This window comes from Schistocerca piceifrons, chromosome 7, assembly GCF_021461385.2.
Source record: "Schistocerca piceifrons isolate TAMUIC-IGC-003096 chromosome 7, iqSchPice1.1, whole genome shotgun sequence".
Classification (NCBI taxonomy): Eukaryota; Metazoa; Arthropoda; class Insecta; order Orthoptera; family Acrididae; genus Schistocerca; species Schistocerca piceifrons.
The window spans coordinates 489,925,118-489,952,598 of NC_060144.1; positions in this window are offsets into that span (position 1 = coordinate 489,925,118).

A 27,481-nucleotide genomic window follows, 5' to 3' on the forward strand; every position below is an offset into this window, starting at 1 on the left:
ACTTTTAGCATGTCGCATACTGTTGATCAGTGGACCCACAGTTCGGGACAACAACACACTAAAATTTAATTTGATATTTACCTTTGCAAGCACGGCACCATGAACATAATCCATTTTGTTTCGGCGGTCGCAGATTTTATTACAACATCAGCGAGACTGCGTCACCCAAAGATATGTCTTCTCTGACAGCTTGCTCGTTTTTGATAGAGCTCACACGTCAGCGGCGAGAACTTATGAATATGAACTTCATATCTATTTTACGTAGAGTTAGAATTAAAGCTAATAAACGGGCTGAAAATGTTATCTCTTTCGAGAAACAACGTATTTATGACTAAACATAAAGAAATAACTCATTAATTGTTGATGGTAACGTAATGTAAAGAATCAGCTTTTGTGAAGAGAGAAGTGTTTGAGTGATAACAGTATTTGACACCCCAGTCAAACTATATAATTTATTATTTCACACAGATAGCTATAACAAAACAGAAAACAGTTCGTATTTATGAAGTAGATATTTCTCTTGAACGTCATACAAAATTATTTTTCACAGTCGTCTGCTGTCACGAATCATTATAAATGCAAGTATAACAAAGAGCTGTCAGCTCATATTAAGTCCATCGTCTCTGACATACGTAATTAAGCACTAATCAACGTCATTTTTCCACAGGATTTAAAATATGATTGTTAAATGAGTGATTTCAGTTATTAGTGACCTGTTTCAACTACTGGCATTATTTTCTACAATGTTTGAGAAGATGATGTACTCTTGAATAGTAACCCTTCTTGTAATGCCAATACACTTAGCAAATCACAATTTGGATTTCAGAAGGGTTGCTTACTGATAATACTATTTATACATTCGCTCACCAGATGCTGCAATTATTAAATAACCAAACTACACCAGTTGGTATTTTTTGTTATTTTCCCAAGACCTTTAACTGCATAAATCACATATTGACGCATTGTTGTAGCTAAGAGATGGCTCACACAATTTTCAACGAAACGAATGCAGAATTTTGTGTTTTGTAAGTCATCAATTACAGATAAGAAATGTTTTCCTGACTAGCGGAAAAATTGATAATTTCCAAGGGGTACAATTTTGGCTCTCTAATGTTACCCCTTATACGTTAACGATCTTCCATTTGATATACATAAATGAGACAAGCATTACAATTTATCAGTCATAGTAGACAGACAGCAAGAGAGCAAATTGTAATTATGTTTAGAAAGAGTTTGGACTGGTTTTCTGCAAATGATTGCTCCGTTAACTAAAAGAGAAGTGTACAGCACCAGTGACAAATTTAAAGCACAAAGTTAGGGAGGAAGGCCAATATTCCAAAATATTTGAAAATACATACTGATGAGAATCTAAATTTTAGCTCGTTGCTACCAAAAGGTTTGATAACTTACCGAATAATATTAAATGCATCACAAGTAACAAAGCTGAATATCAAAGTGAGCTGAAAAATCATTCTATGCAACTCCTTCTATTACAGTAAGAATGATTATTTAGAAACTAGAAGATTATATATTGCAAAAGTATTAATGTAGAACAATGCTGAAAACAATTAGAGATTAAAATCAGAACTGCAAAATTCAAATTCATGGCACTAACAAATCAATGGAAATAACATTGACTTATAGTATTCCATTCGGTAATCGTGTCCGAGTTGTAGCTGTCTGATTGCTCAGTTAATGGGAACACATACTCTCAACGACAGGATCTTCGCATGTCGAAATTTATAGAACTTATGACCCTACGGTACTGTTTTATTTCGTATACAATCTAACTTTCCTGTTATGCTAGATATGATCGAACCTTTTCGATAGCAATACTGCGCGACAGCAAACTGGCAGTGCTCACTGTAATGGATGAAATAGGACAGTTAATTATGCACAAACGCTTGGAAGTACAAATACTAACTCTACAACATTAGACTACACCGCATGGCATGCTATGTGAAGATAAGGGTGGCTGCTTTGTATATATTATGATTGTTGCTTCTTTTGTACTACAGTTATAAAATGCAAACGATATTGTTTGGAGATTTGACAAAGAGATATTTTATGGAGATTTGACAAAAAAGACTGTTAATAATCTGGTGGTTACTGCGGAAGGGATGAAACATTATGTGAAGTGTGTGATTATAAATACTGGAAAGTGAATACACAAGACTTGCTTTCAAACGAAGGAAGACTGGCGTTTGACGTTCCGTCGACGACAATTCTTCAGAGACGGAGCACAAGCTCGGATTATGAAAGGAAGGCAGGGACATCGTCTGTGTCCTTAACAGACCTGGCATTTGCTTGGAGCGATTTACGGAACTCATGGAAAACATCAGTCTGGATATTCCGGCTGTAATTTAAACCGTCATTCTCCCGAGTGCGAGGTGTGGTTTCAAGCGTTGTAGGGGGTAAGATTACGAAGAAAGCTGCTCGTATAAGAAATGCAAAGAAGTAGTGTTAAGGGCATAGGCCTAGTGAGTACTGCAAAGAAGAGGAAAAATTTCTTAAATTATGTGTTTCAGGCTCAGGTTACACAAAACGAAGTAATAAAAAAGTTACAAGAAGGTATCTGTGTTTCCGTAGGGTAATGGGTCTAGACTGTATAAGGAAAATAAATTTCTCATCATTTGTCTGGATGTGGCAGACTCTAAACAAATACGTTAAAGGAGAAATCTTCGGTAAAAAGGACAAGTAGAGTCATGGCAGAAAGTAATCATGCTAACACAAAGCAGACAGTACAAAGAAGAGGAGAAAGAAGCAAACAGTGGCGAAAAATATTTGCAACTATAAGTCAGTCTTTGGGGTAATAATTGTAGCACTCGTGTATAACGAATGAAAAACACCGCCTAGACCACTATGTTTTACATTTTTTATTAATGAGGATCGATTTCGATCTGCCTAGCACACCTCTTTTTAAAACTCTGAAAATATTGTCACTGCCTTGCTTGTACATATACGAAATACTAATTTTCACAAAAGGGAGAATCGTAAAAAAGGAAAATCTCTTCAAATACAACTATGATATAGACACATATGAAACTAGACAGAAGATGAACCTACACAGGAACACAGTAAATACAAACTTATGCGAAAGAGGAGTGTATCATTCTGGAGCTATGTTATATAACCATATGCCTTCTCACGTAAATTGCATACCAACATTAAATGCATTTGAAATAAAGTTAAAACAACTCTTGCTTGACCACTGCTTCTATTCTTTGTCTGAGTTTATGGAACATCGTAACAAGTAAACCTCATTTACCAAATTTCACTAATTGTTAATTCATAATATGGTTTACATTGTGCTTATCATGTCATCTCACTTAAAAACTGCCATTATCACATGTAGAGGCAATGTAGTACACCAAGCTACATTATTATGCATTTTTATTATGTCAACAATGTAGTCAAAATGACTACTGTATTGTAAACTAATTAGGTATACCACTGGCCTATATCACATGTACAAACAATGTACGAAACTCATTCTTGGACTAATAAATATTATCTGCAGATATAGTGCTGCAAACCACAGTTTGTCAGAAGCAGTAAGTGTGTAGCATAAATTACAATGAGGAGAGCGTGGTTTCCTGAGACATGCCATTACTTTTGAAAGCAGTAATAGGAATTCTATTCACCTCTGAATCTCTTTTAGAAGGATACTGGGTATGTCATTGTATCGCATATTAAGAACAAAAGCCTGATTCAAACGTACATGGTTTATATTCACTACCTGGTAAAAAGTATCTACGGGCCTATTATTGGACATTAATGTGGCGCGTGCCCACTCTCACTTTTAAGAAAACTTGAACTCTGATGGAGACACCTTCAGTCAGATGTCTGTATGTCTGTGGAAGAGCAGCAGCCCATCCTTCTTGCAGAACTGAAATGAGACGTGGTAGTGATGTTGGACGCTGGGATCTAGAGCGAAGTTGACTTCTGAATTCATCCCAAACGTGCTGCATTGGGTTCAGGTCGGGACTCTGCGCAGACCAGTCCATTCCAGGAATATTATTCTCCACAAACTGTTACCCAACAGGCGCAGATTTATGACGGAGTACAGTGTCATGCTCAGGTACAAACAATCATCAACTTCGAACTGTTTTTCTGTTGTACGCAGTACATGATACTATAACGTTTATTCATATCCTTCTGCGTTTATCGTTTTCTTAAGCGCACCATCTCCTCCTCCAGACTTCACTGTTGGCACTACACATAACGGCCGGTAACGTTCGACAGGCACTCGCCAAACACAGACCTTACACTTCCATCGGTTTGCTACAACAATTCATCAATCCAAAACACTCGTTGCAGTCACTCGCTGCCCAGTTGTGTCTCTTGGCTCTGACTACAAAATTCCGTGTCTTTCGAGGAGCTGCTCGGCCTTTCTACCGCATTATTTTTAGCTCCTCACCCACAACCTCTGCGATAGCTGGGCTGCTGGTAGCGCCTTGGAACTCACGTGCCATTCCTTCAGCCGACTTCATCCTATTATATACAATAACCATCCACAACGCTCGACGGTCCCTGTCCGTCAGTACACATGGTCTGCTTGGCCTTGATAGAGCATCCCCTTTGAAAATTAAGAATGACAGTGCTGGAAAACTCTAACGTTATTTGATTTTCAAACAGCTGAGCAAAACTCGACGTACTCAGACAGTGTTATCTTTACTTATTCTGATCATCACTAAACTGACACACCATATTTTAGCGCAACGCAATCTGACTTTCAATAATCTCTACCAAAGAATAGCGCTGACTAACAATAACCTATACCTTTCATGAATCACTTAGCTCACAAAAATCTTCGTTACTCAAACTACTGCCATACAGCGAGCGCCAATACTACCAGCTAAATAAAAGTTTCTAACTACTGAAGGCACTAACTATTGATAAGCATATAATTAGCAAATGGAAGATTTTGATAGAGAACAAACAATGTATTTACCTTAATAGTGTTCAAAAGTTATAATATGAGATCGTAACATCCAGTTTTACAAATTCCTTTTTCGACGGACACATGTCCAGATCGTCCGCGCATAGTAACCTATCAGAACTCTGGCATCTCTCTCTCCACATCCACCACTGCTGGCGGCTCGCCTCCAATTTGCTACTCGCTGTTCACGTGCAACTGCCCAACACTACACTAGCGAATATTCGAACAATGAGTCCAACCAGCCACAGACTGCACACAGCGCAGTAAGCGATTTTCATGCAGAGCACTTCGTGGCGTTACCAACATAAAAACCTAAACAGCCTACTTAAATTGGTTTTGCTGTAGTTATTTCTTCGTGTTTCCACTTCCTTAACGAATCAACAACAGCTGTATTGAGTACCTTTCAAACGGTAAATAAAAGTTTGTAACTACTGAAGGCACTCGACTTGGGTATTAAGAACCGCTTCAGCTGTATTTGATACTTTATTACTGTACCACTACCGGTTTCTTGGCGCTAAAAGTCACATCCTCAGGTGATATGTTTAAAACATTAGAGCGGAAAAGCGCGGAATATTTTTCCTCAACATTCGTTGCCCGTCAAAACACTGCTAAAAGACGGTATGTCCTTTGACGGACAAAGAATGTTGGGAAAAAAAGATTCCGAGCTTTTCTGCTCTAATGCTTTCATCATAAACCTGAAGATGTGTTTTCTAACGCCACGACACCGGTAGTGGTACGGCAATAAAGGACCAAATAGAGCTGAAACGGTTATTAATACCTAAGATGAATACTCGTAACTGTGGTTGCCCCACCTAAAAGGTTATCTGTCTCAAATGGATTTGTTACTCAGGTGACACGCAGTGCGTCGTCCACGCTCGAAATCACTGAACTCTCCTGACATATATTGTGCTGTTACTGCTTCTCTTTTGACAACACAATACTACCCGCCTCCTTATAACTGGCGATTCCGTCTCACTTGACACTTACTGGTCAATTCGTCATTACGTCAGATAGTATACTTGAAAGTCTAATTTGACAAGGATGATTCAGGTAGGCGGCCATTGCTTTGTAGTAGGCATTTTCCTAAAGTAGTTTCGTTTATACATTTTTACAAAGAGGGTATTTGATAATGTAAAAGACAATAGTATACTGTTCGTTACATTCTCAACATCAGACAATGCACGCGTAGCAGACGCCTCCAACTGACACTAGACTACGATGAGGATTCTGGTTGCCATGTGTGTAACGAAGCTATTCATTTTCTTGCGCGCAGAACTGACTTACCACTCTTCCGCAATGAGTGAGCTCTTGGAGGAGGATAAAATGTTAGTATTATCTGTTGCAAAGTTTTGGCGTAATGTTTTTCGGAAAGAGTGTTGTAAAATGACAGAGGTGTATTAGTATTTACTTTGGTTATACTTTTCTTATGAAGCCTCTACTCTGTTTTATCCAACTGTCCTTCACTGTGTTGGTGTTGATTTAGCTCTCCACGTTAGTCGCTCCTGTCCCAACCTCTTTATTTATGATTAATTACTGCAGCGCACTACCCAAACGGATACGTTCGTCGTTCGTCCCGTATTGATTTCTGCCGTTATTTCACACAGTGTTGCACAGTCACTGACAAATCTACGCAAAAGCCGCTGTTCTTGGTCGTTAACTGAAGACCGTCGGCCACTGCGTTATCCGTGGTGAGAGGTAATGCCCGAAATTTGTTATTCGCGGCACACTCTTGACACTTTTGATCGTGGAATATTGAATTCCCTAACGATTACCGAGATGGAATATCTCATGCGCCTATCTCCAACTGACATTCCGCGTTCAAAGTCTATTAATTCCTGTCGTACGCCCATAATCACCTCGGACACTTTTCCACCTGAGTACAAATAACAGCTTCACCAATGCACTGCCCTTTTATACATTGTATGTGCGATACTACCTTCACCATCTGTATCCGTGCATATCACTATCCCATGACTTTTGTCACCTCAGTATTCCCTGATGCCTTAACAAGCTTCCTATCACCCTGTACCTTCTTCTTGTCAATATCTTCCTTATATTCGTTTCCTCGGCAATTCTGCGAAGAACCTCCTCATTCTTTGTCTTATCAGTCCAGCTAATTTTCAACATTCGCCTGTAGCACCACATCTCGAATGCTTCGATTCTCTTTTGTCCCGGTATTCCCACAGTCCATGTTCACTACCATACAATGCCGTGCTCCAGACGTACATTCGCCGAAATTTCTCCCTCAAAGTAAGGCGTATGTTTCATACTAGCAGACTTCTCTAGAGCAGGAATGCCCTTTTCGTCAGTGCTAGTCTGTTTTTATATCCCCCTTTCTCCTTCCGTCATTGGTTATCTTGCTGCCTAGACGTAATTATTGGACTTCGTCTATTCCGCAATCCGCAGTTATAATGTTGAGTTTCTCGCTGTTCTTACTTTTGATGCCCCTCATTACTTTCATCTTTCTTCGATTTACTTTCAGTCCATATTCCTTACCCATTAGTCTGCCCATTTCGCTCAACAAATCCTTTAATGGTTTTTCATTTTCACTCAGAATAGCAATATTATTAGCGAGTGTTATGACATATTATTTCACCGTAAATTTTAATTCCGCATTTGAATCGTTCTTTTATTTGCTTCACTGCTTATTCGATGTGTAGATTGAATAGCAGGTTCGAAAGGCTGCACCTCTGCCTTACACCTTTTTTTTATTCGAGAACTTCGTTCTTGTCTTCCACTCTTATTATTCTCTATTGGTTTTTGTACATATTTCCTTTTAGCCTACCTATATTTTTCTCCCCTCTTTCCCTGTAGCTTACTACTATTTTTTCAGAATTTCTAACCTTGCACCATTTGACATTGTTTAAATAATTTTCCAGCGAAACAAATCATACGAAAGTGTCTTGATTTTTCTTCAGCTTTGCTCCCATTGTCAGCCGCAACGTCAGTACTGTTTCTCTCGTGCCTTTACATTCTTAAAGTCAACTGACTGTCATCTAACAGATCCTCTATTTTCTTTTCCACTCTTCTGTATATTTTCTTGTCAGTAACTCAGATACATTAGCTGTTAAGTTAACTGAGCGATAATTCTCGCACTTGTTGGCTCTTGCTACCTTCCAAGTTGTGAATATGATGTTTTCCCGAAGTCATTTTGTTGCCACTCCCCGCAATTATTTTAGAAATTCATATGTAACGTTCTCTATTGTTTCAGCCTTATTTGATCCGAATTCATCCAAAGCTCTTTTATGTTCTAGTGCTGATAACGGCTCCCCTATTGCAACCCTGTCGATTCTTGTTTCTTCTTCTATCAAGGCATCAGACCAGTTCCCCCCCCCCTACCTCCCTCCCCCCCCCCCTCCCACTGAGGCGTTCAGTATACAATTTCCACCTATCGGCTCTCTCCTCAGCATTTAACAGTGGAATTCGCATTGCCCTTGCTTTTAATTTTAACGACGGTTGTTTTGACTGTACTGTACTCATGCTCATAAATTAAGGATAATGCTGATCCATGGTGAAATGGCGCTCTGGTGGGCGGTTTGTGGGTTTAAAGCACCTCGGGTTACGACCATGCGGTGCATTTGACCTGCAGTAGTCGCACGGCAGCGCTGGCAGCAGTCCACACACGCAGAGGTGTGTTGGTACTTGTAAGAGTACGTGCAGCGAGTAAGTGTGCAGACGTTTTCAGACGTGCTAATGGTGACTGTGTGTTGAAAATGGCTCATATAACACATACTGATGACGTTATGAGGGGTAGAATACTAGGGCGACTGGAGGCTGGTCAAACACACCAGGTCGTACCACGGGCCCTCAGTGTGACACAAAGTGTGATCTCAAGATCATGGCAACGATTCCAGCAGACAGTAAACGTGTCCAGGCGCTACAGTACGGGACATCTACAGTGTACAACACCACAAGACGACCGATATCTCACCATCAGATCCCGCAGAAGGCCACGGAGTACCGCAGGTAGCGTTGCTCGGGACCTTACCGCAGCCATTGGAACAGTTATCTCCAGACACACAGTCTACAGACGACTGAACAGACATGGTTTATTCGCCCTGAGACCTGCAAGGTGCGTTTCACGGACCCCTGGTCACAGGAGAGCGCGAAAACCTTGGTGTCAAGAACACAGTATATGGACATTGGAACGGTGGTCCAAGGTTATGTTCACAGACGAGTCCAGGTATAGCCTGAAAAGTGATTCTCACCGGCTTTTCGTCTGGCGTGAACCAGGAACCAGATACCAACCCCTTAATGTCTTTGAAAGAGACCTGTATGGAGGTTGTGGTTTGATGGTGTGGGGTGGGATTATGAATGGTACACGTATACCTCTGAATGTCTTTGAAAGAGGAACTGTAACGGGTCAGGTGTATCGGGACCTTTTGCACCAGTATGTCCGCCTTTTCAGGGGTGCAGTGGGTCCCACCTTACTCCTGATGATGATAACGCACGGCCCCAAGGAGCTGCCATCGTGGAGGTGTACCTTGAAACAGAAGATATCAGGGGAATGGAGTGGCCTGCCTGTTCTCCAGACCTAAACCCCATCGAGCACGTCTGGGATGCTCTTGGTCGACGTATCGCTGCACATCTTAAAACCCGTGTAACACTCCAGGGGCTCAGACAGGCACTGGTGCAAGAATGGGAGGCTATACCCCAGCAGCTGCTCGGCCACCTGACCCAGAGTACGCCAACCTATTGTGCGGCCTGTGTACTTGTGCATGGTGATCATATCCCATATTGATGTCGGGGTACATGCCCAGGAAACAGTGGCGTTTTGTAGCACATGTGTTTAGGGACGGTTTTCTCAACTTATCACCAATACCGTGGACTTGCAGATCTGTGTCGTGTGTGTTCCCTATGTGCCTATGCTATTAGCGCCAGTTCTGTGTAGTGCCACTTTGTGTCGCACCACATTCTGCAATTATCTTTAATTTATGAGCATGAGTGTATATGCTGAGTTAGTCTTTGGGACAGTCATTTATTTTTCGACTTCTTCACATTTCTCATGGAGCCATTTCGCCTTAGCTTTCTCTTATTTCCCGTTTCTTTCATTCCTAAGTTACTTAAATCTCTCTATTCCTGAATTTCCTATAATATTTCGATACAACTTTTGTCGATCAGCCGAAGTATTTCTTCTGTTACCCGTGGTTTCCCAGCAGTTATCTTCCTTGTACCTATACTTTTTTCCAAGTTCCGTGATTGCCCTTCTAGAGATCCATTTCTTTCCAATTGATCTCATAAAAATGGTTCAAATGGCTCTGAGCACTATGGGACTTAACTTCTGTGGTCATCAGTCCCCTAGAACTTAGAACTACTTAAACCTAACTAACCTAAGGACATCACACACATCCATGCCCCAAGCAGGATTCGAACCTGCGACCGTAGCGGTCACGCGGTTCCAGACTGAAGCGCCTTTAACCGCACGGCCACACCGGCCGGCCAATTGATCTCATAACTGAGACATGCGTTATCACTGTATCTTAAGTCTCAGAGAATCTAAAGGATTTCCCGTCATTCCTTAGTATTTCCGTATCCCATTTATTTGCGCATTGATGCTTCCTTTTTAGTGTTTTGAAGTTCAGCCTACTCCTCGTCGTTACTAAATTGTGCTGTGTATACATTACAATCCAATATCTGATTTCGGAATCTCTGCCTGACCATTTGGAAACTTCTCGTGACACCTGTCCAATTATACCTGCTCCTCTTGTGATTCTTGAACCGAGTATTCGCTATTATTAACTGATATTTAATACAGAACACAATTATTATTGTTTCACCTCAGTCAATCCTACGAGCAAACCCATATTCTTCCTTAACCCTTTCTTGTACTCCCTTCTCTTTAACTACAACTGAATTCCAATCCCCTATGACTATTAGATTTTCCTCTCCCTTTACACACTGAACTACCCGTTCATTATCCTCATATACTTTATCTCTTTATCCTCTGCTAGCGACGTCGGCATGTATACCTGAACTGTCGTTGTCGGTGGTCGTTTGCTGCCGATTCTGATGAGAACAACCCTATCACTGAACTGTTTGCACTAACTTACTCTCTGTCCTACTTTTCCATTAGTAACGAATCCTACTCCCCTTATAATATTTTCTGCTGCTGCTGATACTACTCTATACCCACCAGACCAGGAATCCTTGGCTCCTTACCGATTCACTTCTCTGATCCCCAATGCTGCCGATTCTGATGAGAACAACCCTGTCACTGAACAGTTTGCAGTAACTTCCTCTCTGTCCTACTTTTCTATTAGTAACGAATCCTACTCCTGTTATAATATTTTCTGCTGCTGCTGATACTACTCTATACTCACCAGACCAGAAATCCTTGGCTCCTTACCGATTCACTTCTCTGATCCCCAATATACCGAGATTGAGCCTTTGCATTTCCTTTTTCAGCTTGTCCTAGCTTCCTTACCACATTCCATGTTCTGATATTCCACGCTCCGACACTTACAACGTTGCCCTTTCGTTAGTTACTCAGTCTTTTTCTCATGGTCAGCTTCCCTTGGCAATCACCTTCCAGGGATCCTAACGGGGAAAGTAGTCCGGAATCCTCTGGCGTTGGAGAGACCATCTTGATAACTTTTCAATTAAATATCATTTGTTCTTTGATTACACATCATGTGTTTTTAATGCAGTGGTTTGTGTTGTCTTCTGTATCTTCAAGCCGTTGATATACGCTGATTTTGCCGCGTTGAGGGGCGAGAGAGTACCCTTATCTCTGTCCGCCTCTCCACCCTCTTTGAAAAGGCCGTTAGAAGAATGAGCATCGCGTGACTTCTTATGCTGTAAGTCTTCTGCCACCATTGCCGATGATTTTTGTTTAAAATTAAAGCAATGAGAAGGTTCGAACCTGGGACCGAGGACGTTTCTAATTCTAGTCTTTACTAGTCAAAGATGCTACCCCTAGATCACAGGTGCTGTCAGGGAGACACATGGGAACCTTCCTATCCAATAAATACCTCAACATCACATAGAAAGTTCATAGAGACACGTTCCATGTGTTGAGAAGCATTGTGGTATGTGCGACTTTGTACACAATGATAAGGAAAGATGGGTTACACAGTTGTGCGAAAACTGTCGTCGTAGGAAAGCTGTACAGGAGCAGGAATGTTGAGCGAACAAGTTAGCATAGTAAGCAGAAGATTTACTTAACTTGTATTCCTCCATGACTCATTGCAAATAATGCAGCCAGAAACAGAGTACAGCTATCACAATGTCAACAACGATGAGCCTCTATGTACTAAAGCACGATCAGTGGTGTCAGAGCCGCGTCTGGATACGTCTGCGTTGCATCACATAGCGAAGAGGGGGCAAGTGAGAGTGGGCTGTGTGTCTACCACTGGCCGTCCTATATTGCAGCGGCAGAGGTCGCTCGCAGTCCAGAGCCGCTGGAGACGTGGCCAGCAGGCGTGCACATTGGGTCTGCCAGTTCACATGTGACCGCTATTGGCGTCCGATGGAAACTCTCACATTCCATTGCCAACCGTGACACATGTGGGGTGGCAGTGATAAACGACACCACACACTTTCCTGTTGAACGATGGTACCATGATACTGAAGCACGACAGGTAACAAAAGACGACACAGGATTGTGCCATCAGAGTTCCTTCAGTCACTACCAGCTGTTATATGCAGTCGTACCTGATGGCTCCCCACATCCTGATGCAATGAGTAATACTGCTGTGTCTCTCCAAAACATTGTAACAATGGAACCTCTCACCAGATCGGCGCCAAGCATCCTGGCAATGGTCCTTCAGAGTAGCAGAGAACTGCTGTTTATCAGTGAACACAATGTGGCGCCATTCAACGACAGTCCATGCTTCCCGGCCGAGGCACCACTCCAAACACAAACGTTTCTAAAGTGGTCTTAATGGTAGCCTCCACATGAGACGGTGACTTCGTTGTCCGGCTGTAGCTAGTCTCCAACCAATTGTGTGAGATCACACAGAATGTTTCAGGGAGTTCATAAACTGTTTATGCATGGCAGGAACAGATGTGAAAGGATTGCGATGCTTTTGGTGCACAATATGGCATGGCTCATGGCGGTCTAGAAGTAGTGTGTCTGACTAGTAATTTAAACGTCCTCGATACCGGGCTCTAACACTGCCGCTACTTAAATTTTGAATAAAAATAATCAACAAATGGCGACTGAAGACTTCCGGCATAAGAAATCACCCTCATTCTGCCAATGACCATGTCAAAGAGGGCAGAACAGTGGACAGAGGTTGAGGGCACTCTCTTGTCCTTTGGGTGCGAAACTGTCCTTAAACGCGGAAGAAACACAATGATCAAGAGCATGAGGATGTAGAAACAACGAAAACCACTGCTTTAAAGACAGGTAATGCGTACTCATAGGACATTGAAAAAGTGTCATGATGATCTCCATTGTGAAATGATTCCGGAGGAGCCCCCATACGGATGCCCGGAAGGCGACTGCCAAAGGGGAGGTGACCATGGGAAAAAGGTCGAATAACCAACGAAATTATAACATCCTATAAGTCAAGGTGTGGAATATTGGAAGTTTGGACGTAGTAGGGAAGCTAGAAAATCGCAAAAGGGAAGTGTAAAAGATATGTAGTGGTGATCAGTGGAGAGGAATGGAAAGATGACAAGGACTTATGGTCAGATAAGTACAGCGCAATATCAACAGCAGCAGAAAATGTTGTACTGGGACTAGGATTTGTTACGAATAGGAAAGTAGGACACAGAGTGAGTTACTCTGAACAATTCAGTAACAGGATTATTCCCATCAGAATCGACAGCAAACCAACACACACAATAATAGTTCAGGTATACATGCCGACTTCGCTAGCAGAGAATAAAGCGATAGAGAAAGTATATGATGATACTGAACGGGTAATTCAGTATGTAAAAGGAGAGGAAAATCTAATAGTAATAGGGGATTGGTGTGAAGTTTTAGGTAAGGGAATATGTAGCGGTAACACCGACTATCTTAAATAGGAATCGATACTAACATTAAACCTCTTCGAGGAATTTTGAGAAAGTTGTGACCGTGAGATAACTTAACGGGAACAGAACAATTAAAATGGGATTCGTTTCCCAAACACTCCAGCAGAATACAACCAACAGTAAACAGGTTGGTCAGGAACAGACGTTCTCCCAGCACAAAATCGGGTTGCAATACTACATATTAATATCGATCGCCAGCCTAATGAGGCATTCTTCTGTCAAGCAGTAAAATAAAGCAGAAGCTAACTTAACCTTCCTTGACATACACACACACTAAACTCTTTCTTTATATCTGTTCACACTACAACACAGTAACCTAACCTTGCAGATAAATGTGCTATTAACTTGGAAGTCAGACAAACAAATGGGGAATGAGGTATCAAACAGTTGCCTCTGGCAACATGTACCTCAAATAAACTACATGCAGCAATTTATAGAACCAATCACCAGCACACATGAAACTAGTATCAATGCTAAACAGGGAAGAGCCTGAAATGATTCTGATTTAAATCAGAGGATCAGCTAATGATCATATTCTATAACATCATTGCTTAGTACAGGGGCTCTATGCCTGTTCATTAAGCAACTTGCATAAGAATAGTTCAGGTTTGTGATTTGGCATAATCTCGGATATGAGATAGAGTTTTTAGCAACATGACAATTACTATTAAAATCAGCCAAATTTCACAAATACCTGGTCCATTTACAGAGTGCCAAATACAAACAATATGGTGTAAGGCTCGTGGTACCGGTGCCGTAATTTGCAGTGACAGTTAACATGGCAGCGATGCAGTCATGGCAACAGTATTGGTCTCGCCCTGTTACAGGCCTTCTTGGCGTCGGAATTATACTTTTAAAGGGCCAAAAACCATGCCATGATAATAATATCACCAAATGCAGCTTCCGAGGCCCATAAATACTGCTCGTAAGCTTCTCTGGCCTAAAAAATCCAAGAATATGAACCACAATGATCCGATACTGCTAGCGAGATGTTAACCAAAGACTCCTTACCAGTCACAAAGGACGAGTTACCACTTGCGCGCCAATCACACCTTTTCCACTCCGCCAGGCTACTTCCGTAGTTGAGGGGCTTCCCCGCATCTTTTACATTCAACCCTACGTTCCATAACTATGGACCAAGTCATTTACAGTACGTAATATAACGATCATTCCAGTAGTTATTTAAAACCACAAGCACAATTTGAATAACATCGTTCGAAAGTTCACTTAACTGAAATATGTATACATAGCCAAAGAATTGAGTCAGATACAACATTCTACATAAGCAACACTACAAATTGACATAGAAATATCGATACCGATACAAAATAGGTCGAAAACACTTTCGCAATTATGTACGGCTATAGACGCTGGATGGCTCAATACTTCTGCAGCGAACTTTCAACGACTTGTTGAGTCCATCCTACGTCGAGATACTGTATTACCCCGGCAAAAGAAGGTCCGAAGCGATATTAAGAGGTATCCTATGACTTTCGTCATCTCATTGTATATGACTCACAGTGTGCTTCAGAGAAGCAACGTGATATCATAAAAAATTACAGAAGTCAGGTGGTTTAAAAAGTTTTGTCTCTATGTTAGTGACACTGAGAATACTGGGCGTATCACGATTATGAAAACTTTACCGTTCGATATACTAAGAGTATTAGTCTGCTTTAGCCTTAAGAAGAGCTGTATTCTGGTATATTCAAGTTTAAATCTGTTTGCCTTTTGTTAGATTTCATGAAAGACAATGCGAAATAGTTGCAGTGGATGGCAAGTCCAGGACAAATGTAAAGTTACGTCCTCTAACCTGCAAAAGTTAAAACACGGGGAACTCTAGAGGACGTAGCGTAGTTTGGACGCATCGTGGACCGCTTAAAAAAGAATGCTTCCAAACGTTTAGGAGTAGATACGGAGTTGCGGAGCATCTTTAAAGAAAGTTGTCAATAACGGAGTGACAAATTTCGAAGAAACTGGTGTTTCGTAATATGCGTTGCTTGTTGAGCGTCTTTTCAAAAAAATGGTTCAAATGGCTCGGTGCACTATGGGACTTAACATCTATGGTCATCAGTCCCCTAGAACTTAGAACTGCTTAAACCTAACTAACCTAAGGACAGCACACAACACCCAGCCATCACGAGGCAGAGAAAGTCCCTGACCCTGCCGGGAATCGAACCCGGGAACCCGGGCGTGGGAAGCGAGAACGCTACCGCACGACCACGAGATGCGGGCGAGCGTCTGTTCCTTGGATATTTTCAGGTGGGAGTAAATTTCTATTTCTTCATGTATGTCCATAAAGTATCCGTTCTTCACTGTATGAAGGATTACGAGGTTGTTTTAGATATTGTGCACCGTGTGATTATCTTGTATGAGGTGAGCTATGAAGCAGCATTTACGTCCTATATTTTTTCTCTTTAATTCCGTGTGTTTTGATGTTTATTCGAATGATGTTTATTAGAATGATAACAGTAAATTTTGTACCTTTATGCTGCCCGTTTGGTACGAAACTTGCGTTGCGTTAATGTCGTCTATTAAGAGGTGTAATAGTGAAGGTTGACGTGTACATTATGTTTCCCTAATAAGATTGGTTAGTATATGAGACCTGGTCGCAGAAGGGAAACGATACATGTAGTTTTTTTTATGTAGTTCCTCGTTTTGACTTAATTGATTCCTTTTGGACTTAGTGAAATTATAAATTTAGTCAGTGATAACGTTGTGATAGGCGTTATTCTAGGCTATGTTTCTCATCCAGCTGCTCCTTTCCTGCTTCATTAGCATTTGGTGGCGGTTTAAGGAGTCTATTTACCGCAGAAATTTCATTAGCGACGATGCTCTGATAGCCCCTATTTCTGGCTGTATTTCGCATCCAGCTAAGTCCCTTTCCTTCTTCATTAGCATGTTGTGACAGTTTAGGGATTCCATTTACTGCAGAACGGAAGACAGTCTTTCTCTACCTAGCCGGATGACATGATGTGGCAGGAGTAATGACGTCACATGATGTAGGTTCATGATAAACTATAAAGAATATCTACGTTGGTTCATGGCAATGGAAGGAGGAAGGATTAGTGTTTAACGTCCCGACGACGTCGAAGTTATTAGAGGCGGAGCACAAGCTCGGATTAAGGAAGGATGGGAAAGGAAATAGGCAGTGCCATTACAAAGAAACCATCCTGGCATTTAAGGAAATCACGGAAATCCCTTGCCCTCCAGTATGCGAAGCCAAATGTGCTAACCATTTCGTCACCTCTCCTCGGTGTGATAACAACGCTAAGATCGAAAAAAAATAATATTGTTATCTTTCTGGTGCTCGACTAAGAAAGTAATAATATTATACGTGTCTCTGGAGGCTTTAGAAAATTGGTCATATTTGACGTTGTGATGCAATGAATTGTCAGGGTAGCTACATCCGACAAACGAGAAGCAACTCGAAACGTGATACAAGGAACACACAGAACTAAAAAGAAGAAACATAGCATGTAAATCCACCTTCGCAGCTCACCTCAAACAAGATGGTCACACAGTGCACAGTACAGAAAATAATTTTGTAATCCTTTAGACAATGAAGAAGTGGTGCTTTATCGACACGTATGAAGAAGCAGAAATCTACATCCATAACAAAAAACAAAAAAAAAAACAAGGAAAATACGTTCAAAAATCACCACTAGTTTCTTGGACATCTATTGCCCCGTTGTTGACAACTCCACAATTATGTAACGGTATGTAGATGCTTTTTTGAGCTGTCCGCGGTGTGTCTAAGCTCCGGTAGAGCGCTTTACATTTTCCTGCGTTTTATCTTTTGCACACAGAGCACTGTTCCGCAACCAGTGTGCTGCGGTACTCTGGCATGTTGCCACATAGGAAGGTTGTGACACGAACATTTACATGTTATTGAAAGAAATCAAGGGAATTCCAATATAGATATAATGTGAATTTTTATGTTTTTAAAGAAATTCAATGTAATTCATTTCCCTTGAGTTTAAGTAAGGAGGTGGTTGTTTATTTTTTAATTATTTAATACATCCTGCTAACAGCCACATTGTCACAGAAATTAAATGTCATTCATTTGTTACGCATTGTTGTTATACTTTGCTTATCTTAAATTAATTGTGTTCTTGCATGCACCACTACACCGCCTACGCCGCTAGGGTGAGAGTACTTTGTAACACAGCATATTTTGTGAACAGCAGAATGTAGGTGCTTTTCTCTAAAATTCTAGGGTCAGCAAAAATGTCCATTTCTTATTACGTATTTTATTGTCTTGTTTTGATATTTGTTCCAGTTTTTAGCCATTTCTTAAACCCTATTGCTGTTTTCGTTCGCCATCAAAGGACCCAAACATTGTCAAATCGTAATATAGAACTTCAGGTGAACAATATTTTTGTTGTCCCATCATGGACTTTCCATTGTTTGAGTACTTCAGTTTAGCTTTATCACAGCTGCACTCTGCAGTAGTGCGAATATTGTTTATAAACCAGAATTTTCTATTACAGTGTTATTAAACTAACTATTTTTTTATATGGAGAAGCTTATTGGACAGAGTGGTCCGTCCTCGAGTGCAAGTAGTGAAACCATTGAGCCCGAAATAAAGAAACAGAAAGTACACTGCAGAGCCAAAGAAATTGGTACGCCTGCCTAATATCGTGTAGGGCCCCCACGAGCATTCAGAAGTGCCGCAACACGACGTGGCATCGACTCAACTAATGTCTGAACTGACACCATGAATCCTCCATGGATGTCCATTAATCCATAGAGTATGAGGAGGTGGGGATCTCTTCTGAACAGCGCATTGCAAGGCATTCCAGATATGCTCAATATGTTCACGTCTTGGGAGTTTGGCGGCCAGCAGAAGTATTTAAACTCCGAAGAGTGTTTCTGGAGCCACTCTGTAACAATTCCGGACATGAGTGGTGTCGCACTCTCCTGCAGGAATTGCCCAAGTCCATCGGAATGCACAATGAATGTGAATGGATGCAGGTGATCAGATTGGATGCTTACGTTCGCGTCACCTGTCAGAGTCATACCGAGACCTATCAGGGGTTCCGCATCACTCCAACTGTTCAACTGCGCAAGCCCCACACCATCACAGAGCCTCCACCAGCTTGAAGAGTCCCCTGCTGACATGCAGGGTCCATGGATTCATGAGGCTGTCTACATACTCGTACATGTCCATCTGCTCGATATAATTTGAAACGAGACTCGTCCGACCATGTAACATGTTTCCAGTGCTGACGGGCACAGGCAAGGCGTCAAGCTTTGCGTCGCGCGGTCATCAAATGCACACGAGTGGGCCTTCGGCTCCAAAAGCCCATATCGATCATGTTCACACGCCGTCACTTGTTGATGGCCCAGCACTGAAATCTGCAGCGATCTGCGAGAGGGTTGCACTTCTGTCATGTTGCACGATTCTCTTCAGTCCTTGTTGGTCCCCTTCTTGCAGGACCTTTTTCTGGCCGCAACGATGTTGGTGATCTGATATTTTACCAGATTCCTGATATTCACGGTACACTCGTGAAATGGTCGTACGGGAAAATCCCCACTCCATCGCTACCTCGGAGATGATGTGTCTCATCGCTAGTGAGCCGACTATAACAGCACCACGTTCAAACTCACTTAAATCTTGATAAGATGCCATTGCAGCAGCAGTAACCGATCTAACAACTGCGCCAGACACTTGTTGTCTTACATAGGCGTTGCCGACCGCAGCGCCATATTCTGGTTGTTTACAAATCTCTGCATTTGAATACGCACGTCTATACCAGTTTCTTTGACGCTTCAGTGTAGTTCAAAGGCAATACCATGATCTATATCTTGTGGGTTTATGGCGTGGTGATAAATCACGCCCGATCCCTGAGTGTGTTGTGTGTCGCGAAAAACTGCTCTGATTTCTAGTAAACCGAAACGCCATTTGTCAACAAAACAGTGCTATGTTTTAAATAAAAATGTGAATACTTTCGTTGGTTGCTGGAACAAAATAAAAAATAACTGAAGCTCATGACTGCATTGGTGCATGTATCGCAAAAAGTAGGGCGTTCAGGAAACTAGCCAAACTTATCGTAGAGCCCAAAAACCACACACAATAAGAGAGTCATTGTTAATGCCCACATGTGAAGAAGTGGTAAAAATAGTCACTGAAGTAGAAGCCGCTAATGAAATTTCAAAAATTTTCCTCTCTGATGACACAGTTAGCAACCGATATAGTAGCATTCTGAGGAAGAAAATAAAGAGCAGTCGTTAGTTCTCACTTCAGGACGTCCAATTCACCAATATTGGCGGTCACGCAGAACTTAATTCCTACATGCTGATGGGGATGTAACTGGAAGTTATGTCTCTTTTTTGCGAAGAACTAGCCGAATGAGCAACCGATGAAGAAATATTTCGTGCAACTAATGAATATTTGGTCCGTAATGAATTAACGTGAGATGGTTACATTAGCTTTTAAACAGACGGAGCCGCTTCTACGTCAGACCGAGTGAAAGAATTCATGGGTTAAGTACTCAAAGTAAACCCTGCTTTACGAACCGACCATTGTCTCATTCAACGCGAAGCCATTGTCGTTAAGTCTTTGCCATCTCCTCTGAAACTTGTAATGTACGTAGTAGCGAAATCCGTGAACATCAAATTACGACGCCTAAATAAGCGGCTAGTTAGCGTTTTGTGTCAATAGACGGGATCACTGGACACTATACTTTTGCTACATAGAGATTTACGTCGGTTATCTCGACGTAAAGTGTTAACGCGAATGTTTGTATTTAGAGATAAGGTTCGTGCACATTTACTATTGACGAGTATGAGTATGTGGATTTATTATCAGGTGGTGAATGGGTATTTAGTTCGCATATCTTTCTAATATTGAATATGAACTAAACAAAAAAAATGCAGGGTAGAAACAAAAATATTCTGACTAGCGTGGATAATACTCAAGAATCTATCAATCAGTTAAATTTGGGGATACAGACAACTGAAAATGGATCGTGTGAGGTGTTTTTAATTGTATAGCTCTTTACTGACGATAATAACGTGTTGTTGGACTCAAATAAAAAACATTTTGTACTGTTGAATCAGTATTTCATAAAAATATTTTAGAGAGAATGCTGAAGATTTTGGCTGGGTTCGCGATCCACTCGTGAATTAGAAACATGTTCCGAATAATTTAGGCTTAGGCTTAAAAGAATGGCTGGCAGATTTGAAAGTAACAGGACACTGAAATAAACATTTTGGTTATCAATATCAGTGAATACCCCTGTATCTTGGAGATTGGGTTATTACCATTTTCATCTACATAGTAGTGTGGACTAGGCTGCTAGATGTTGGCTGAAATTTAAATATCAAAGGGAGACTGAAATCCATTTTGGTACGCTGTGTTGAGTCGAAGCTCATCTGGATATTCCGTTAGTAATTAAGGTTGTGGACCACTGCAAGAGAGGACGTAACCTTACACTGGACTTGAACACCCCGTCCATTTGAACTGTTTTACATTTTTATTAAGTCTGGAAATTTACTGCAAACATTTTATTGGTAAAGCGTGCAAAGTGAAACTTCGAACGTTTCAGAATACGATACTTCTTAAAGCTCAATAGTGTCAATACATTTAATATATCGAATTGTACAGTTTTTCTAATCATGACACCCAAGTTCCCCCTATCAATCATGTGAAACTTAATGTACTTAAGAATTACTAAATTGTTATGTGATCTATTGCTCAATTGGCTCTAAGCACTAGGGGACTTAACATCTGATTTCATCAGTCCCCTAATCTATTGCTATTATTATAAAACAAGTATAGGTTCATGATTTATTAACAAATTATTGGCTTTAACTTACGGTAGAAAACAGATATTTCTAATACAGATTTTAAAGAAAATTACTCATACCTTCAGTGTGACACGAGCCCGCTTAGCTGCGGCATTCGGCACGTAACTTTTTCAAACCGCTTGACTCTTACATTTTTTTGTGTTTCAGATCCACTTGAAAATGGCCTGACATAAAGGCTCAGACTGGTATCTGACTTAATAAAGTTCTCATTGGCAAGTGAAGTGGCCTTCCATTAGCTGAACAGTGTCCACCGCCCATTAGCTGGGTTGTCAGTGGGGCGTATTGTGACGAGCCAGTTGCTCGGCCACCACTGACCAGACGTTTTCAATTGGTGAGAGATCTGGAGAATGTGCTAGCCAGGGCAGCAGTCGAACATTTTCTATGTGCAAAAAGGACCTGCAACGTGCAGTCGTGAATTATCCTGCTGAAATGCAGGGTTTCGCAGGGATCAAATGAAGGGTAGAGCCACGGGTCGTAACACATCTGAAATGTAACGTCCACCGTTCAAAGTGCCGTCAATGCAAACAAGAGGTGACTGAGATGTGTAACCATTGGCACCCCATACCATTACGCCGGGTAATACGCCAGTATGGCGATGACGAATACATACTTCCAATGTGCGTTCACCGCGATGCCGCCGAACACAGATGCGACCATCATAATGCTGTAAACAGAACCTGGATTCATCCGAAAAAATGACGTTTTGCCATTCGTGCACCCAGGTTCGTCGTCGAGTACACCATCGCAGGCTCTCCTGTCTGTGATGCAGCGTCAAGGGTAACCGCAGCCATGGTCTCCGAGCTGATTGTCCACGCTGCTGCAAACGTCGTCGAACTGTTCGTGCAGATGGTTGTTGTCTTGGAAACGTCTCAATCTGTTGACTCATGGATCGAGACGTGGCTGCACGATCCGTTACAACCAAGGGGATAACATGCCGGTCATCTCGACTGCTAGTGATACGAGGCCGTTGGGATCCAGCACGGCGTTCCGTATTACCCTCCTGAACCCACCCATTCCATATTCTGCTAATAGTCATTGGATCTCGACCAACGCGAGCAGCAATGTCGCGATACGATAAACCGCAATCGCGATAGGCTACAATCCGACCTTTATGAAAGTCAGCAACGTGATGGTACGTATTTCTGCTCCTTACACGAGGCATCACAACAACGATTCACCAGGCAACGCCGGTCAACTGCTGTTTGTGTATGAGAATCCGGTTGGAAACTTTCCCTATGTCAGCACGTTGTAGGTGTCGCCACCGGCGCCAGCCTTGTGTGAATGCTCTGAAAAGCTAATCATTCACAGCATCTTCTTCCTGTTGGTTAAATTTCGCGTCTGTAGCACGTCATCTTCGTGGTGTATCACTTTTAATGGCCAGTAGTGTAGTCATCAAAGATTAGCGAAAACTAAGTCCATTTCGTGATCACAACATACGAAAGATTCTCCACCTCAAAATAGTCCATAATTCAACGTGATGATTCACAATTTAACAAAGGGGATACGAAGAATAATAACTCATAGTCTGTCTATTCTCAGTTCCGTAAATCAAGCGGAAAAATTAAAACCCCTACTGTGGAGCTATGGCCTCCCGAAATACACTCCTGGAAATGGAAAAAAGAACACATTGACACCGGTGTGTCAGACCCACCATACTTGCTCCGGACACTGCGAGAGGGCTGTACAAGCAATGATCACACGCACGGCACAGCGGACACACCAGGAACCGCGGTGTTGGCCGTCGAATGGCGCTAGCTGCGCAGCATTTGTGCATCGCCGCCGTCAGTGTCAGTTAGTTTGCCGTGGCATACGGAGCTCCATCGCAGTCTTTAACACTGGTAGCATGCCGCGACAGCGTGGACGTGAACCGTATGTGCAGTTGACGGACTTTGAACGAGGGCGTATAGTGGGCATGCGGGAGGCCGGGTGGACGTACCGCCGAATTGCTCAACACGTGGGGCGTGAGGTCTCCACAGTACATCGATGTTGTCGCCAGTGGTCGGCGGAAGGTGCACGTGCCCGTCGACCTGGGACCGGACCGCAGCGACGCACGGATGCACGCCAAGACCGTAGGATCCTACGCAGTGCCGTAGGGGACCGCACCGCCACTTTCCAGCAAATTAGGGACACTGTTGCTCCTGGGGTATCGGCAAGGACCATTCGCAACCGTCTCCATGAAGCTGGGCTACGGTCCTGCACACTGTTAGGCCGTCTTCCGCTCACGCCCCAACATCGTGCAGCCCGCCTCCAGTGGTGTCGCGACAGGCGTGAATGGAGGGACGAATGGAGACGTGTCGTCTTCAGCGATGAGAGTCGCTTCTGCCTTGGTGCCAATGATGGTCGTATGCGTGTTTGGCGCCGTGCAGGTGAGCGCCACAATCAGGACTGCATACGACCGAGGCACACATGGCCAACACCCGGTATCATGGTGTGGGGAGCGATCTCCTACACTGGCCGTACACCACTGGTGATCGTCGAGGGGACACTGAATAGTGAACGGTACATCCAAACCGTCATCGAACCCATCGTTCTACCATTCCTAGACCGGCAAGGGAACTTGCTGTTCCAACATGACAATGCACGTCCGCATGTATCCCGTGCCACCCAACGTGCTCTAGAAGGTGTAAGTCAACTACCGTGGCCAGCGAGATCTCGGGATCTGTCCCCCATTGAGCATGTTTCGGACTGGATGAAGCGTCGTCTCACGCGGTCTGCACGTCCAGCACGAACGCTGGTCCAACTGAGGCGCCAGGTGGAAATGGCATGGCAAGCCGTTCCACAGGACTACATCCAGCATCTCTACGATCGTCTCCATGGGAGAATAGCAGCCTGCATTGCTGCGAAAGGTGGATATACACTGTACTAGTGCCGACATTGTGCATGTTCTGTTGCCTGTGTCTATGTGCCTGTGGTTCTGTCAGTGTGATCATGTGATGTATCTGACCCCAGGAATGTGTCAATAGAGTTTCCCCTTCCTGGGACAATGAATTCACGGTGTTCTTATTTCAATTTCCAGGAGTGGACAAAGTCGCTTCAGAAGTTAGAGTATTTTATCGGCCGTTCACCGGCCTGAATAAATTACCTATACGACTGAATCACGCACCTTAGCGTAGGCAAGTCTACCGTCTTCCATCACTCGACATAAAGTGTCCAGAATCGCTCCCTTGAGCTTGTCACTCAAAAATCACCAGTCTCCATTTGACTCCAGCAGCGTTCCCCCACTGTCCATCTCTCATAGGTTAAAGGCCATCCTCACCAAAAATACATCGCTCTCTATCTCAACAGACATGACATGATTCAACGTGACCACTTCCCGGACTACACTAATATATTATACCAATATTTAAATAAAAAAATATCATAAATATACGGTTACACTCAGACAATTCACAATGCTTTTAAATAAAGATTCGTTCATTGATAAATCGGTCAACATTCCAGTGCACTTACTGGTAACAGATTGTTGGTAAAAATGTAATGCTATCATCTGAGATATCATAAGTTGAAATCGCAAGAAGCGTTTAAAAGGTGTTAATTTAGAGGGTAGTTGTGGAAATGTTTATTTGCTGTGAGATATTAACTTATGTAGTTTTAAAGATATTGACATTTTTCTTCTTCCAGCTGTTGTTCACATTAAACAATGCCCGGTCCAAGTAATTTAGAGGCAAAGTCTTTTATGAAGATTTTGAGAGGAGTGAATATTACAATGAACCTTAAAGTTTACTTAGCGTGTATGTTGAAATGGCTCCGGTTCTTCTTATCTAGGGGTCTGATTCTTGAAGCTGAAAATCTTACATCAGGTCCTCACGGTTGGTTTGAACTAAATAAATTTGAAGATTGTTGTTGCAGAATTTTCTTAGGTAAATATATTTTCCACTGACTTTGTTACATTTTAATGTATCATATAGCGTTTAGATTTTTCACATTAACAAAGCCGAAATTACATAGTTCGAACCCATTACACAAAATATGTCCGATCACATCACGGTCAAGTTTACGAGTCTTACACTCTGCGGAAATAACAATACTGCAAAGAGTTTACAATTTTTCTTAACAAATTAATTCCTACTAGTTTTCGTTACATTATTAATTTCGATTATTATTTCAGAAATGAATCAAGAAATAAACATAGTAAACACTACAGGATTGTGTAATTGATAATAGAAATTTGAAGTGTGCAAATAATTCGTAATTTGAAACGTCTCGAAAGAAAAAATTAACTGTACGTTCAGAACTAGTACTTATCGATTAGAACATCGAAACTAAAATATTTTATAAAGTAATTCTTTTCCATAAATTTTAGCTTGAAATCTAACACACTGAGTATAAAATTACATGAAAGTTTTCAGGAAAGTTATTTGTAGTTCACTGTTGATATATACGTGATATGACATTTTGTTATCTGGTGATTGTAAGAGAAGCTGTGGACGCTAGACAATGGAGTGCCACGGAACGTTGCTGACAAAATCTTCTGTTTGAATTCAGTAGAAGGCTGACAGCAACGGAGGCATCGAGAAACGTTTGCGCCGTATATGGTGATAATACACTACTAGCCACTAAAATTGCTACACCACGAAGATGACGTGCTACAGATGCGAAATTTAACCGACAGGAAGAAGATGCTATGATATGCAAATGATTAGGTTTTCACAGCATTCACACAAGGTTGGCGACGGTGGCGACACCTACAACGTGCTGACATGAGGAAAGTTTCCAACCGATTTCGCATACAGTTGACCGGCGTTGCCTGGTGAAACGTTGTTGTGATGCCTCGTGTAAGGAGGAGAAATGCGTACCATCACGTTTCCGACTTTGATAACGGCCGGATTGTACCCTATCGCGATTGCGGTTTATCGTATCGCGACATTGCTGTTAGCCTTGATCGAGATCCAATGACTGTTAGCAGAATATGGAATCGGTGGGTTCAGGAGGGTAATACGGAACGCCGTGCTGGATCCCAACGGTCCCGTATCACTAGCAGTCTAGATGACAGGCATCTTATCCGCATGACTGTAACGGATCGTGCAGCCACGCCTCGATCCATGAGTCAGCAGATGGGGACGTTTGCAAGACAACAACCATCTGCACGAACAGTTCGACGACGTTTGCAGCAGCATGGACAATCAGCTCGGAGACTATGGCTGCGGTTACCCTTGACGCTGCATCACAGACAAGAACGCCTGAGATGGTGTACTCAACGACGAACCTGGGTGCTCGAATGGCAAAACGTCATTTTTTCGGATGAATCCAGGTTCTGTTTACAGCATCATGATGGTTGCTCCCGTGTTTGGCGACATCGTGATGAACACACATTGGAAGAGTGTATTCGTCGTCACCATACTGGCGTATCACCCGGCGTAATGGTATGGGGTGCCATTTGTTTCACGTCTCAGACACCTGTTGTTCGCATTGACGGCACTTTGAACGGTGGACGTTACATTTCAGATGTGTTACGACGCGTGGCTCTAGTCTTCATGCGATCCCTGCGAAACCCTACATTTCAGCAGGATAATGCACAACCGCATATTGCAGGTCCTGTACAGGCCTTTCTGGATACAGAAAATGTTCGACTGCTGCCCTGGCTAGCACATTCTCCAGATCTCTCACCAACTGAAAATGTGTGGTTCAAATTGGCTCTGAGCACTATGGGACTTAATTTCTAAGGTCATCAGTCCCCTTGAACTTAGAACTACGTAAACCTAACTAACCTAAGGACATCACACACAGCCATGCCCGAGGCAGGAT